General features: G+C 40.7%; 1 pseudogene; it reads right to left on the reverse strand.

The window, feature by feature from the left end:
- Nucleotides 1-259: 259 nt before the first annotated feature.
- On the reverse strand, nt 260-11,188 carry LOC147439412 (uncharacterized; annotated as a pseudogene).
- Between the last annotated feature and the right edge of the window lie 6,360 nt (nt 11,189-17,548).

Here is a 17,548-nt window from a genome sequence, read left to right on the forward strand (position 1 = left end):
CCTTTCACCAAGGCTTTGTGGGGAATGCCGATTAGATGAGCACACTTGGCATTCAATGTTGTGCGCATTATTGTGACGGTGCCGTTGGCATTTGATCGACCACCTACGGTGGCTTGCACATCTTGGGCCATCTTCAACGCTTGGGTAAGGAGGCTTGGTCTTGAGCTTTCACCCGCTTTATCTTTACCTTCTGCTCCTCCTATTGTTTGTCCCACAGCTCTATTATTGTCATATTGCAAGTAGGAGGGAGATCTTATTTTTAGCCTTTGCAGCACGCTTTCATATTGCCCAGCACTGTCTTAATCTTGTGGTGGGCATCAAATTCTCTAATCCTTATAGAATTCAGCAACTCATACTGGCCTTTGCTTCGCAACCTATACTCTGTGTTCTCCCAGATAGCGCTAGTGAGATCTTTAATGAAGACGTCACATTCATTAATTTGTTGTATGCGACCATCTGCACATGAAGATATTGCCAAATTACATTCTTTTCAAATGGTACGCATAATAATTTTCTTTTATCATGGCTTCACTTTTGCACTGGAAAATAAAAAACAACATATCAAATACAGTTTCATGGGTGCACTGACACTCTCACACTAGTTCAAACAAACCATAACCGTAACTTGAAGACTTCAACAAATTGTGCACGATTATATTGATACAAATTGAAAACCATTTTCACTTTAAAATGCTATGTTTAATAATGTAAAATGTATTAAAAACAAGTAACTCTTAAAAAAACCATCCAGACCAAACAATACAAGTTAAAAACCCAAAACATTTCAGCATATTGTGATAAACCATAAGATATGAGTTCATATTTTGCATGTTGCACTCTCACGCTAGTTCAGACAAACCATGCCCGTGACTTAAAGACTTCAAAAAATTGTGCAAGATTATAATCATTCAGGTTGATAACCATTTTTCGTTTTAAAATGCTATGTTTAATCGTGCAAAATGCAATATAAACAAGTAACTCCTGAGGAAACCATCGAGATCGAACAGTACTAAAACAGGTTAAAAAGCCAAAACATTTTAAAATATTGTGATAGATCATAACACGTGAGTTTATATTTTGCAAGTTATCACTTCAAAAAACATTGATACAATAAAAGACATGTGCATCATAATGTACATATTGCCAAAGTCATTTTAGCTCATTTTAAAACATTAATAGTGTAGAATTCCGTGAAAAAACATTGAAAATTTGGTGTGATTTTAACAGACCACTCATAAATTGGATAGAATGTCTTGCTCTTTAGAAAGATTAAAATGAACGTCTTACATGCAAAATGTGTGCATATACCTTTTTAAGTTGAAAGTATATTAGCTATTTGTAGACATAGAGAAATAGTATAGTGTGAATTTTAGTAAAACTGTAACATTTGGTTTTGGAAGCATGTTATTCATTAGTGTAGAGATCGTTAAGGTTGCATAAGTGATATCATATATGTTATAATTTTTATGACCATTTAAAATAGCAACAATGATTAATGTATAAAACTTTCTTTTGAATATGATTAGATAGTATATATTTTCACAAGAGCACTTAAAAACAACAATTTTAGACAATTCAAACGTTTGTATATAAATTACAATCATGTTACCGACCAAGTATTTTATATACTTAATACTTTTTAAAAATGAACTGCAATGCACATACAAACTATATGGTGTTCATACGACCGAGTTAACGACATGAACTCCACATTTATACAAAAACAAAATCTTCTAACAAACAACACTCAATTAGCCGCATTACCGATTGAGTGCCGCTCAAATCTAAAGAGCAATAATGGCTTACATACGACCATCATATGGCCGTGTTATCGATCGATGTCCATATGTTTTTTTGAAAAGGGGAAGGGAATTTGACTCACCATAAGGATACTACAATTGCCGCGTTACCGACATAGTACCTAGACATCAAGCTAATACTTACCACAAGGACACCATATTCCCCGCGTAACCGAGGTGATGCCCCCGTGGTAATCACTGTACTGTAGAACATCTTATGCACACACTCACATTGTGTGGTAAGATACACAAAACACACACACCTGGTTCGTGTGGTCAAGTACTCCGCTGCTGCCGCGCACTACGACGTAGAGCACGCTCCCACATGACTCCCTCTCTACTGTTAACGTACGTGTGAAGGCAATCGTCTCTCTCTCTCTCTCTCTCTCTCTCTCTCTCTCTCTCTCTCTCTCTCTCTCTCTCTCTCTCTCTCTCTCTCTCACTCAGTGGCTCAAGAAATAATACCCAACGAGTCGGATTGGGGCCCTCTATATGTTAAGTTGCAGGCCCGTCAAGCTTTAGGGTTTTCCCTGTGGGCTCACAAGGAAAACGTTAAAGCCTGACAAGCTATTTGTGGGTTTCCAGGTTGCTCTCAACCGGCTTGTTTGTGATCATGTTAAGTGTGATTATGTAAATATGTTAATAAGACCTTGTGATCACATCGAATTTTAGGTAATTACGTAAATATTAAATCCCTGCAGGATACAATCCTCTCCTTGAGGTTTGGACTAGGACAATATATTGAAGATTCTTTATCCACTAAGGATGACACATACACAGGATGCCAATACATGTCCACAAAGAATGACAAAAAAATATCCACTTGGGCTTTGCACTACAACTTGATGAAGAAAGACAACACTCCAATCCATGAGCACAAACAACATACATCCCCAATCTAGGAGACAAACAACATAACACTCCAATCCAAGAGCAAAAACAACGCTCTAATCCAAGAGCAAAATCCTAAAAAATGTCTACTTCGCTCAAATCCAAGAGCATGTTCGTTTTCTTTAATGCTTGTCTTCAACTGCTTCATGGTCTTTTGTCTTCGTATCCTCCCCTCGAACAAGTGCTTCTTTCCTCTTTTGTTGTGCAATCAAGATTTATTCCATGCGTCATAATGACATGCAACAGTATGTTAAAAGATCCTATGAAAAAACTTATGCCTCCTCTTCCATCTTGGTCATACTCTGAGAGCCCAAGCATGCAGTGTCTCTCATACACATTGTCACAAAGTTCTCACATATGGAGAGGTCTTAGCAAATTGAAGACTCTCCAATGCAGTGTCTATCCCCTTACAAAAGCACAATTATAATGTCATCCATGTAGACGAATATAATTGTATATATTCAAAATGGTGTTGTGGTTGCAAGGATTTTATCTTTGAATTACAAGGGTGAAAAGATTTTTTTTTGAAGCTCAAGAGAGAATTTTTTATTTGTGAAGCTCCTCTTCATCAGGGTGAAGCCCCTCTTCACAATAGTCGTTACGGTTTTGAAATTTCTGCTTTGAGAAGCCCTCTTGAAGCTCGATGAAGCCTTTATGGTTTGAATTTGAGTGGTTTTGATGAACCTTGAATGTTGCTCTACTACACCTTGGTGGGACCAGGCCCTTAAAGGGTCTCGGAGGCTTGAGGCAACAAACTCATGGGATTGAACTCCTCCTTGGGGGTTGTCTCGGTGCAACATGGCCGTGGGAAGGGGGGCCTCATAGGGATGCTCGGCATGGACAAGCAAGGCCACAGGAAGGGGGGGGGGCTCTCTAAGGCGGACCCGAAATGCCTTTCAAATGCAATGTAGCACCTGAGTGGAGTCCGCTGCTGGTCAGTCGGAGCAGGAGTTGCAGTTGAGCAAATTGGGAGCATGGTTGGGATTGGTCCGAATGGACGGTGCACAAAAGGTAAAGGAGATTAATTCAATCCCGTGGAAAGCATCAGTCCAGACCCCACCCTCTTCATCAACTATTTTGCGATGGTTTTCAACTCAGCCCATGAGCCATCACCAAAAAATCGTATGCTTTGAACCCACGACCAATGCCAAATTAGCTATCTAATTTGTGATGGCTTTCAAGTCAGCCCATGAGCCATCACCAAAAAATGGTATGCTTTGAACCCACAACCAATGCCAAGATTACTTATCTAATTTGAGCTAGCCAACAAGGCTCAAGCCACGGGTTGTTGATGCTCTCGAAAGTTAAAGATTTTATGTTCAGTCATACATGAAGTACACACACAAAACTCTTATACACACAAAGTGGGCAATGGGTTGAGGGAGCTCCTGGGCTCGGAATGGAGAGCTTGAAGGCTCTATGGAGAGATTTTCTTTAGCACTTCAAGATAAGGTGAATAGTGTTAGGTGATTGCAAAGGAGGAAAAACTAATTGAATAGGAAAATTAACTAAAAATCGACACAAAATGTGTTCTAAATGCAAACGCAAAAAGATACTAATCCTCTCCCTAATCAAGCCTACCTAGCCATGGAGTGTAGTCTCCTCTTGGGTGTGCCAAGGACATGCCCACACGTAGCTAGATTAGAGCCTAATTAGTGAGAGATGAAACTAGTTACGAAAATACCAATGGATCGTAACTATAATTAAGAAATACTAATCAATCTAATGGAGATGCTAATCACTAACACACAACTGCATAATGACAAACCTAGCTAGCATAACCTGGCTCTTTGATACCACTTGTAACATCTAATAGCCTAGTAACTTGTGTGTAGCAGAAAATAGTATAGACATAGTGAGCATTTCATTAGAATAGATTCCTAATGAGCATAGCAAGAGTGCTTGGATGGAGAGAGCAACAAAAATCATAACACCTAGTTAGATAGGCATGAACAATACTTCAAAAGAGAGAGAAATTAATCTATTGACAACAGCTGAGGACCGGATTTACATGGAGCTGGTCCCCCCTCCAAAAGGCTTTGTATTATAGGTTCCCCCATCAAGGGAGAGATTTTACAATACAATACTTTGTGTTCCTTCAATAACTTGATGGTGCAATGAAGATGGAAGCTTCAAGAACCATGCACACACTTAAAAAACACAACATCAATTCCCTCACGATCTCAGACCCAAGACCTCACACACCTTCAAAGATGGTGAGAGCTAGCGGGGTATGAGAGTAGATTGAGAGGAAGGAGTAGTCTTACGAGAAAGAAGTATATCTCCTCACCTAGTCACTCATAATAGCTTAGCATAGCTTAGTAATTAGCATGGTAGAGGAAATGAGCATGCATTGAAGCTTGGCACTTGGTTTTCATCACAAAGCCACGAGTTGTTGGTGTAGGCCTCCCTTCTCACAAGCTTGGAGTAGATGATGAGATTTCCTTTAAAGCTTGAGAAGGAGAGAGAGAGTCTTCTTGCTTCACACATGAGATTGTGTGATTGTGTGTGTGATAATGCCTTGACAAAATCATCCCCCTCTCTCTTTTGGTCGACCCCTCATGCTTTTTACTCATGATGACGCCCCATTGGACCCTGCAAAGCCTAGCCAATGATAATTAAGAAGCATAAGCGATAGCCTTGTGACATGTGTCCCCCTTTCCCCTTTTGTGAGAGCTTTAGGTAATTAATTAATGCAATTAAACTCTCATTGGACCCCTTAGTCTTCTAGCCAATAGGAATCAGGCAAGCCATTGGGCTGTTGAATGCTCATTGGACCCCTTGGGAGACTAGCCAATAGTCTTCTAGAGAGCTTTATTCTTATTGGTTCTTTTATTAAGTGTTTTAAATTAATTAAACTAGATTTACTCTAGCCCAATTCTCATTGTTCCACCTCTATGGCCATCCAATAGGATTTGAATGCACCTTGTGGGCAATTGGGCTAAGGAGTTGACGTGTGTCCACTATGTCCTTTGTGTAAAGGGGCTTGCATGAGTGTGTGTGTGTGGGTGTGTGTGTGTGTGTGTGTGTCTGTGTGTGTTTCTCTCACATCCCCTACTAAAAGGGCTCACCCCCTCCTCTTTAGGAGCTTGCAAAGACTTTCTGTACATTGTCAAGCATCCAATTTTCCTAAGCATTGACCATTAGACTTAACCTTGGAATTTTGAAACCTTAGCATCTTGGAAGTCTTAATGGACTGAACCTTAGGTCTTTGAAGCCCATTGCTTGCACATTGCTCTTCTGAAGATGGTCCCCCTTTGGATCCCTATTGTGACCAGCCTGCTAGCCTTACCAATAATCTAGTTTTTTCTCCCCTGGTACTTCCCCATATTACATGATCATTTTAACATGAGAAAATCATTTAGGAGAATTAGATATTAGTTATTATGACATTACCTCTCTCTTGAAATCATAGTCGTCCTTGATTATGGGGTAGAGAAGATAAAGCCTATTCATTAGTCCTTTTTCTAGCGGGTAGAGGATCTCTATCTTACCCTACGACATCGCTCTAGAATGGATGACTAATCCATTTGGCGCTTGAGAGCCTAAGGCTGCTGCAAGCATGTCTTCACATTAGTCCTATCAATCTTCCATAGTAGAGTGACAATCTCTACTTGGTGTTTGGAAGACGTCGTCTCCACAATCCTGATTCTAAGCATGCATACTACTTAACATTCGCGCACAATAAAGAAAAAGAGAGTCTTATAAGACAAAAACTTTGTTCATTTTAAACATTTGTATATTTGCTTACTAGGAAGCATTGACAAGGTTTAGGTTATCCTTTAATAGTATGCCTTGCATCCATCTAGCATCTTCAAAAGGATAATTCTTAACTTAATAAGATACCGTCGGATAGTCTTACCGCCTCTTAATACCTTGTCTTCATGTCGAAGAATGGACTCGGACTGCAGCACCTCTTCTTGGTCCTCGATCTGCGGTGGGTCTTCAATAGTTGGTTCTTGAGGTAGCTCTCCTTTGTAAGGTTTTAGTAGGTTCACATGGAAAGCATTGTGTATGAGCCAATGGTTGGGCAACTTGAGTTGATAGGCCATCTCATTGATTGGTCAAAGAATCTGGAAGGGACCATAGTACCTTTTTGCTAACTTAGCATAGTACTTTTGGTGTCCCATAGGATTCTTGCCTGTCGTGTGCCTTAATCGAGCCTTGGGAAATTTAAGCAAGACCCAATCAATTTCTTTAAAGGCTTGGGCTCTTCTGTGCTTATCAGCAGCAGCCTTTTGCCTTTGTTGTGAGATAGAAATAGCATCCTTAATCTTTTGGAAAGATTCTGTAGGTCTCGGCTATACTCATCTGCAGCGAAGATCTTCCCATGTACCTTAAGTAGCAGGGGACTTTTGGATCTTGTTTCAATTACCTCGAAAGGTGCTTTTCCTGTGGAAGTATGTACAGTGTTATTGTAGGCATACTCCACTAAGGGTAAGTACTTCTCCCATTGGGACCTTTGATCTACTTCCGTTACGTAGGCTTTTAGTAGATCAAGAATTGTTAGGTTAGCTATTTCACTTTGGCCATCCGTTTGCGGGTAATAGGCTGAAGAGAAGTTTTGCCTTGTCCCTAAATTTTCAAAGAGACCCTTCCAGAAATTACTTGTCATTCAAGGATCTCTATCCGACATTATGGACATCGCCAAGCCATGGTACTTGAAGATTTGTGATATGAAGAGGGTTTCCATTTGATAGGCTTTGATAGTCTTTTTGACAGGTATAAAATGAGCGTGTTTACTAAACCTGTCTACTATCGTACATATTCCCGTATTCCCATGGATAGATTTAGATAATCCAAAGATAAAATCCATGGATATGCTCTCCCATGGTGAATTAGGGATTGGAAAAGGTTGAAGCAATCTAGGTTGCTTCCCTCTATCAAACTTCGTCTTTTGGCATACCACACATTTAGAAACATACTCTTGTATGTTTGCTTTCATGGTAGGCCAATAGAAATATTTTTCAATCCCTTTTAGGGTAGACTGAATCCCTCTATGCCCCGCATAAGGAGGAGATGAGATTCATACATTACTTTCTCACATAGTGAGTTAGTAACACATAGTCTATTTCCATAGAGAAGATAACCATCTTGTAAAGTAAATGGTTCCTCTTTCTTCCCTAGTGCAAGGGCTAAAATCACATCTCTAAAATCAGGATCAATAGTTTACTCATCTATCATAGAAGATAGATCATTGTGAGTTGCTATGGAAACCGCATTCACTATTGGTCGTCTTGAGAGTGCATCCGCTACTTGATTATGCTGCCAGCAATGTGAGCAATATGAAAATAAAATTGCAAAAGGAAATTTTCCCGCCTCATTTGTTTGTCAGAGAGCTTGGTCTGCGTCATGAAGTACTTAAGGCTTTGGTGATCCGTCCGCAGAATGAAAGGAGCCCATAGTAAATAGTGCTTCCATGAGTCTAAGGCATGTAGAACTGCGAGGAGTTCCTTTTCATATATGCCTAGAGCTTTCTCAATAGGGTCGAGCCTTTGACTTTCATTGGCTATGGCGTGTCCTTCTTGGAGCTATTAGGTCATGTAATGGTCCTGCTATTAGTGAGAACGTTTCTATGAAGCGTGTATAGTATGCACACATACCTATAAAGCTTCTTTTTTCATGAAGATTCCTTGGATTAAGCCATCCTTTTATCACCTCTAGCTTTGATGGATCCATTTGGATGCCATCTTGAGAGATAATGTGATATAAATACTGAATCTCTTGTAAGAAAAACTCACTTTCCTTTCGATTAACATAAATTTTATTCTCTCGTAAGACTTGAAATATTACCTAGAGATGTTGCTTGTGTTCGTCTAATGAATTAGAATAGATGATAATATCATCAAAGAACACTCCTCGGTGACGCCTAAATAGCTTCTTGATCAAGCAATTGAATGTGGCTGGTGCATTGGTCAAACCAAAAGGCATGACAATGTATTCGTAAAGACCAAATGTAGTGCGAAATGCCGTCTTTACAATGTCTTGATCAACTATCCTTATTTGATGATAGCTACTTTTTAGGGCAATCCTACTGAAGTAGGTCGACCCTTGTAGCTTATCAAATAGGTCTTCTACCCATGAACGGGAAACCTATTCTTGATAGTGATCCTATTTAGTGCTCTATAGTCGACACACATACGATATGTGTCCTCTTTCTTTTACACTAATAGCACGGGTGAAAAAAATGGAGATGAGCAAGGCCTAACCATGACCTTCTCAACTAACTCATGCACTTGCCGCATAATCTCCTCTTGTTGAGCTTGAGAAACTCTATAAGGAGGTTTATTAGGCGGTGAACTTCCTGGAAGAAGTTCAATTGCATGGTCATCATTGCCTCGTTTAGGAGGTAGTTCACAAGGAATGTCGTCAATAAAAACATCTTGAAATCCCTTGAGAAAATTGAATAACTCTAATTCTTTGTGATTGTTTATATTTTCTTTTGCTAAAGCATTAGGTTCATTTTGAGAATATTTGACAAAAATCATGTACACGGAAATAGAGCTCTTTATTAACTAATTGAAAGTTTGCGTATGTACAATGGGTATGGTGTTACCCAACTCCTTAGCATCTACGTACATATCTTTTTCCCTGAACCTAAAGTAGATTTTTCTTTCAGGGGATTTAACATTGGCAGCCATACGATCAAACCATGGTGCCCCTAGGATTACATCCTCATGCTTGAGAGGAGAGATAAAGAAGTCCTCTTTGTCCACATAGCTTTGAACATGGAGCCTCAATTTCTTGATTAAGGGAGTGACTGAAGCTTCTTGCCCCTTGAAAGAACCATCGACGGGGGTAGGACATATCCCATCTCATAGGCTTGGATGCCTAGCTTGGTGGCCAACTCTGTGGATATGAAATTGTGAGTAGAACCAGGGTCAAAGAGAATAAAAGCATCATGGTCTCTTACCTTTCCCCAAGCATGGCATAGAGGGGATCCTTTGTGGTAAGCTTCCTCTTCTTGGATTTCAACCAAGGTAGCTCTAGGAGGCTCGTGGCAGGTGTTCTTTTGGGGGCAAGTGCGGTACGCATGACCTTGCTCGCTGCATTTGAAACAACGGTTATCTTTGTGATAGCACAAGCTCTTCAAGAGAAAGTTTGTTTTTGCCTTTGTAAACTCCCTTCTCCTTAGCTTTGTTGTTATTGAAATTGCCCTTAGGAGACTTTTGGACATTGTCCTTCCCCTTAGGCTCATTGGAACCCTTGTTTTCTATGAGCTTAAGATTTCTCTTAGCCCCTATCTGGAACTTGATTCGTGAAGCCACCATGGTATGGCGTATGATCGTAGATATAGTGCGTGGCCTTTGTGATTTGACATAATCCGCCATGTCTTCAGTTAGACCCACACAAAATTGTTGTTTTTGCTCTCCAAAATCCATCTTTTTGAAGACAGTGACTTTGAGATGTAAATCCCAAAACTTGTCTACATATTTGTGAATAGATTTGTAGGGAGAGAGCTTCAAGCTTTGCCATTCGGTGAGTACTTTGTCTTTGGCATCGGTAGCCAAAAATTGCTTCATGATGGAAGCTCTTAAAGCTTTCCATGTTCGTAGGGCTTCATCGATTGCCCGTAGGCTAGACCACCATTGCCTGGCGGACTTTTGAAAATGCATAGCTACATGGCGTAGTTTAGAGGACTCCGTGAAGCCCTCATCTCCAAACGCTGCATTGAATTGTTGGATGAAGGCCAAGACTTTGTCCGTAGCACCAAAGGTGCCATCGTAGATAAGGAAAGAGAACATGAAGTTCTTGAGCTTGGACGACCTCTTCCACGCGGCATAGGATTTCCTATGACCTCTTCTTTTTAATGGTTCAAAAGTTGCACCATCACTTTCTTCAAAAGATGAAGAATTTGAGGAAGATGGAGAAGAGGGTGACCTCTTTCTCGCCTTTTTCTTGCCTTGTTCCTCTTTGTCTGCACCATCACTTTCTTCATAAGAGGAAGAGGATGAAGAAGATGGAGAAGAGGGTGACCTCTTTCTCGCCTTTTTCATCTCTTGTTTTCTGTCATCCCTCTTTGAATTATAGTGTGGAGAAGTGTGCGATGGTCTTCTCCGTTTAGGAGGTGATGGAGAGCGTTTTTCCCGCCGTCTTCGTGGAGTTATTTCCGCCGAGGTGGTAGGAGACTCACTTCTTTCTTGTTCCTTTGGTGGGGGCTCTTGAGTTCTCCTTTGGGAAGGAGATGCGTCATCAAGAAGTAAATTTTTGAGCCCTTCGTATGGATCCTCTTCTTCTTGCCGAATCGAAGAGAGGCCTCTGTTGGAAGTCTTGCAAGGAGGCTTCCTAGGTACTCTCTCGTCATGGTGTGGAGTTTGGAGAATCCCATGAGTACGTAGCTACCGTTCCACTTCACTTTGGAGGGATGGATTGCCCATGGCTTGTTGAAGCCTAAAAACGAGGTAGTTAACAAGCATAGGGGCATCATTAATAGCATGCTCATTAGCAAAATCAAAGCTATCAACATTAATTTCACTCTCTTTTGAAGTATTATTCATGCCTATCTAACTAGGTTTTATGATTTTTGTTGCTCTCTCCATTCAAGAAGCTTCAAGCACCATGCACACACTTATAAAACACAACATCAATTCCCTCACGGGACGGCGAGCACAAGGTGCTTTTGTCACGCAAGCTTTTCGTGGCACAAGCAGGCATGCATGGCATGTCTTGTAATATTCTTGTGCATGACTGCACGTTCAGTACTCCAAGCACAAGCTCGGCTTCTGACAGTTCGGAGCATTTACATTTTGTTTCATACATTGTTGGTTAACACCCACATATTAGATTGCAAACTCGTATCCAGCATACGCTCGTCGGATATTGAACGGTAAGACTAACCAAAACTCGCGTTCGGCAAGGCCTGTACCTAGACTTCATGAACAGTGCCAAATTCTTTGGCATGGCCGACTCTTTGCACGTCCCACAGATCTCTCCCATGTCTCGGACAGCCAGCAGCAGTGGCACACATGATCAGCAAGGCCATCTACTTGTTCATTAGCTGCACATTATCAAGATGAGATAGTCGACATGGTTGATTCAATTCTGCCAAGATATATGTGGGCCGATAGCAGCATTTGTTGACTACACATTAATTATGTGAAGCACGGATTCAGTTTATGCATTTTGCATTATGACTTCCCAAGATTGGCATATGCTATGAGCATACAAGCTCAAAAGGGATTTGGCACTATGCTTGCAGGATCTTTCCTTACGTACCACACGGGGGTGAATGCCACATGAGAGTGTATATGATATATGGGACAACTCTCTCTCGCTGAGCAGTTATGGCTGTGAGCCATCTTCCAGCGAGTTTGTCCTTCAGAATTTCAAGACAATTGGTTACAACAGGATGACCAAGTTAGACAATTTTAAGTTTTTCTTGTTTTTCCATGTTTTTGGAAAATATTGTATGTTGTGCAAAGCAAAGTTCTTTGACAGTTTCACGTGAAGCAAGCCTTCTAACGTGTACACCGATACAGCCCATTGACTTCAAATCAAGGGCATTGGTATACACGTTTGTGGAACTGGTAAAATATGGATATCTGCTCCCATTTTATGTGTGGCAACATCAAGTTCGGATGTCTCCCTAGCAGTACAGGCTGCTGTGCAAGGCACTTTTGTTTTGGCTCTCACTTTTGAGGCCATCCCTTTCGACAAGGCCTTACAATTTTGCATCCAAGGCATGCTAGCTCGGTGGATTCAATTCTAATGCCTCATGAATTACGCTTCCGCTATCACACTAGCCACTCTGTCAAGGACACAATAAGTGATGGATTGTTTAACGTGTTTTTTTGTTGTTGTCAACACACACCAAGATGAAAAGGAACCTAAATTTAGGACTTAATTTACCACCGGCAAAGTGCCATGTTTACGTCATTTTTGTGCAATCACGACCCCTACAAGGTAGGTGGGACAGGATGTGTTTTGTGTTTTTCTGTTACCTCTCTCGATGAGAGAGTCATACCAGCAAACTATGTCATGCTTATAGAATAAGCTGCAAGTTAGGCATAGGATGCGTAAGAGCACACAGATTGAGTACACACTCTAGAAAGTTAAGGAAAGTTCCTCATCCCAACATGTTCTCCTTCTCTCTCCTTCTTATTTCTCTCAAAGAATAATGAAAACTTTCTAAGAAGCTTTTGACACTCGTGAGTCATCCTGAGCCAAGGTGCTCTAACTCTCAGCTAGCAAGTGGCCAAGACACCATCCAAATTAGTCTTTGTCGGTTCATCGATTGAACACTCATTGACATAAGGCCTATGAGCCACACAGGCTTGCTAAGAACCATTGTCAGATCTAGGGTAAGACCCAACTGTTGGCATTCCTTGGGTGATTGTTCTCCAGCTTGAACAAATCTACCCAGTGGACTCCCCATCGATGTTCATGGCCAAGCAAGAGTCTTGCCATTACATATGTTTTTGAGTATTTTGTCAGCACTACATGTTTTGGTGCGACGATTGAGTTGAGTTTTTTATGAACTTACACTCGCATAGGTGTAGCAAGCAACATCATGGCTATCCCTAAGAGCTAGGGGTTCGGGCCTGCGTGGATCTCTCGTTTTCTCTATAGCACTAGGCGTGCATATAAGAGCACAGTTTTGTGGCATGACCACATATGTGATCCCAAAATCACACAATACGTGTTGATGGTCATTTTTGGATACCTTCACACTTTGTTTTTCAAGAAACGCTATCTGCCACATCCAACCTTTCACCAAGGGGGTTGGTCTTGCAAGCTCTACCCAGGGGTTAGGATTGCCATGGCAACACCCAGGGTTACAAGTTTCATTTCTTTATCTTCAGTAATCTCTAATTTTAGTGATTAGAAGGTCTAAGAAATTTTGATATGGTAAGCTTATAGGTTGAGGGATATACCTGATTTTCGAGAAAGTATCATGTAATTTTCCACCTCATTGTAAGTATATGTTTTTTTTATTTTGGTTTCTCTTCCTTTCCAATTATGTTTGATTAAGTTTTGTACAAGGGATGTTTGAGCTAGAAGGCTTTCATCCAGCTTTCCCTTTAGCCACATGACAAGGTCATGTAAGAGCACAGCATTTTGAGAAAATAGTGTTATTTTCTCAATTCCCTGTTCCTCAAGATACTGTGATGGGTTTGATTCTTGTTGAAACAATTACAGACCTACATGGTATGGTTCTGTTTGGCACATGTTGTCACATGGGATACAACATGGTCTAGGAACTCAAGATTCAGTTTAGCTAGTGTGGAGCATGATAATGAGGGTCCCTCTCACTCGCATCTCAAAGTGTCTGTAGTTACCTCCACACACAAGTACAAGCTCGTACTTGATGGATGTCGCTTTTCTTGATATCCAACTTTGAGACATATTCCACATCTGGAGAATATGAGTCTCTGGGAATGACACTGGCGCCCAATCTCTAATGATGTGTCACGAACGAAGTCCCTAGGTGGTGGTCGCATCCGTTCATTAGACCATTTGAAGCACACAAGTATCAGGCACAATTTCAGTGGCCAGAAATTATCGGGTACTAGGTACATACTTGTTGCTGTTACAAGTGTTGTGAAACCACCTTAATGGAGGGTCATTTCTATATATAGCAAAGTATGTTATGTTCATGAGAAGGTCTCATGGTTGGTACCTAGGTGTGACTGGGTTGTCACATTCTATTATGGTCCAACTTTGCTGCCAGAATTTCACGTACATATCGTGGACAGTCTCGTCATGAAATTGCAATTCGGATTTGTTTGTGTTAAATGCATGCACACTAGGTGTTATGGGACCTAGTGTTTGACACAAATTTGTTCAGAGCGGCATGCAAATTCATGGACTTTATTGTTTCTGCAAGTGTTTTGACACTAAGTCAAGGACTTGGTTACTGATGATGAGTATATCAACATATTACTTTCATGGAAAGTTGAGCAGAGGTTTTATTGCATGTTCTAGTACCTTCAGAAAGTCTGAAACCTGGGTATGCAATTAGACACCTTTTAGTTGTGGTGATAACTTGTTTAGCATACTCAAGTGAGTTCTAAATAAAGTCCCACACTATGTTGGTTATGGGTCGGTTAACCAAGACGGTTGCACATGGACAACACTGCGGAAAATCAAGATGTTATTCTTGATTTCATTGAACCTCCTACTAAACCGGTTTCAATCCAACGAACCGTTGGATTTATGAGGGATGCCATGGTAGACAACATTAGTGTTCTTATGACGATACCACCACTTGTGTTTTCGAGGACGAAAACGCTTCTCCAAGGGGGGAGTAATGTCAAGCCAAGGGCCAGGACGGACATGCGGTCAAGGGGATCCCTATAATTAGCAGCAGGGCCTATATATAGGGTACGGTTGGGTGGAGAGTTGCATGGTCCAGTCCCCCTCAGTCTCACATAATGCCTTGACAAAATCAGCCCCCTCTCTCTCTTGGTCGACCCCTCATGCTTTTTACTCATGCTTACACCCCATTGGACCTTGCAAAGACTAGCCAATTATAATTAAAAAGCATAAGTGTTAGCCTTGTGACATGTGTCTCCCTTTCCCCTTTTGTGAGAGCTTTAGGTAATTAATTAATGCAATTAAACTCTCATTGGACCCCTTAGTCTTCTGGCCAATAGGAATCAAGCAAGACATTGGGTTGTTGAATGCTCATTGGACCCCTTTTGGGAGACTGGCCAATAGTCTTCTAGAGAGCTTAATTCTTATTGGTTCTTTTATTAAGTGTTTTTAAATGAATTAGGCTAGATTTACTCAAGCCTAATTCTCATTGGTCCACCTCTATGGGCATCCAATAGGATTTGAATGCACCTTGTGGGCAATTGGGCTAGGGAGTTGACATGTGTCCACTATGCTCTTTGTGTAAAGGGGCTTGCATGTGTGTGTGTGTGTGTGTGTGTGTGTGTGTGTGTGTGTGTGTGTGTGTGTGTGTGTGTGTGTGTGTGTGTGTGTGTGTGTGTGTTTCTCTCTCATCCCCTACTAGAAGGGCTCGTCCCCTCCTCTTTAGGAACTTGCAAAGACTTTTTGTACACTATTTAGCATCCAATTTTCCTAAGCATTGACCATTGGACTTAACCATTGAATTTTGGAAGTCTTAATGGGTTGAACCTTAGGTCTTTGAAGCCCATTGCTTTCACATTGCTCTTCTGCAGATGGTCCCTCTTTGGATCCCTATTTTCCCTCCTTTGGATCCCTACTGTGACCAATCTGCTAGCCTTACCAATAATCTAGCTTTTTCTCCCCTGGTACTTCCCCATATTAAATGATCAGTTTTAACATGAGAAAATCATTTAGGAGAATTAGATATTAGTTATTGTGACACCACTTGATGGGAAGGGGATCATGCTAGCTAGGGTGGATGAAAGACAAACATCGTGCACACAAGTGAGTGTATGTAGGCTAAATTATCACTCAAGCGAATTAGGTTTCAAGATCAATTAACTTGGACTCATAAACACGATCTTGAGTAGTTTGCTAACCCATCACAAGCTCACAATAAACAAGAGAGATGTAATGCAAACATGGAATGGATTTGTTTATTCATGAAAGGAGCTTTAAGTAGCTCTACAACCTTGCACCATTACATGTGGGATAATTCCACCTCTTCTCTAACTGACTCATACTCTAGTGACTCTAGGACAAAGCTCATACCTTACAACACCACACCTCCATTTCTACCTCAGTTGACCATGCAAAACAATGAAAAAAGTTAATCGTAATTTTTCTATTGGCATCCAACTACTCATCAATGATAAACATCCAGGCAAGAGAATCCCTTTTGAAATAGCACATGAGGATGTGCAGGTAAGATAAATAATAGCAGAGTAGGATCTTTTAGCAAATAAAAGTAGAATTTTAATTTGATTGCCAACTTGCTACAATGTGATTGCATTCTCCACCCATGCGCTTTTAAGGTAAACCAAGTCAAGCTAATAACACATACAAGTAGCGAGGGCTAGATATCCAAACACAAGATGCTTCGGCTTATGGCAATGACCTCTATTTATAGTGTTAGGAAAGGGTCGTAGGTTAGTGCTCGAGGGGATCACTATATGTAAAACCTATATATCAAGTGCGTTCAAGGACTATGTATAAAAACCCTTTGCTGTGAATTTTTCACCAATAAAAGGGACCCTTTTCCTATTCAATCTGTAAATTTTCTTTTCAATGTCATTTTTTCAACACCCTTCTGTATGTCAGAATGTGAAAAAATATAGAATAAAATAATTCCTACTATTGAACCATGTGAGATATTTTTTTATTGTAGTGACACCCCAAGGGTTAGTGTATGCTCCACGAGGGTTTTGAGCGGAATTGAGCTATCAAATGATCACCATTCACACATCCACCTGTCACATACCATTGGCCACCAGTCACCGTCTACTATCTTCGGCTACCAACCGATCGGCCACCAATCATCAATTGATTGGCCATCAACCATTGTCTAGTCCTTCGCTAGTATAGAGTACATACACTTACTATGGTAGGTGCAACATACAACAAAGTGACATACACACTAAGAGGCGGACATGGAGTATAGTAACAGTGCACCCTTTAAAAAGGGGGAGTTGTGTAGTTATTTTGGAACATTATATACAGATGCAAACTATGACCATAGGAGTGAAGGAAGAACTAAAGTTAGAAGTGCAAAAATGGTCTACAAATTTTCCATTCTATATAATGTGTTCATTTTAGATTTCAATAATGTGGAGTTGAAAATGATTAATTAGGCTCTTAAGGAATTCCACAAGTGTATGAGCATCACACTAGCAAGCCTAGGCGATGAGCGAAGGGATTAAGGTGCTTACAAATTTTGTGCGCTTGGACAATTTTTAGAATGTGAACTTACATTTTGTGAAGGATGAGAGGAACTAAGGACCTTG

This window comes from Adiantum capillus-veneris, chromosome 16, assembly GCF_014529385.1.
Source record: "Adiantum capillus-veneris isolate H3 chromosome 16, ASM1452938v2, whole genome shotgun sequence".
Taxonomy (NCBI): domain Eukaryota; kingdom Viridiplantae; phylum Streptophyta; class Polypodiopsida; order Polypodiales; family Pteridaceae; genus Adiantum; species Adiantum capillus-veneris.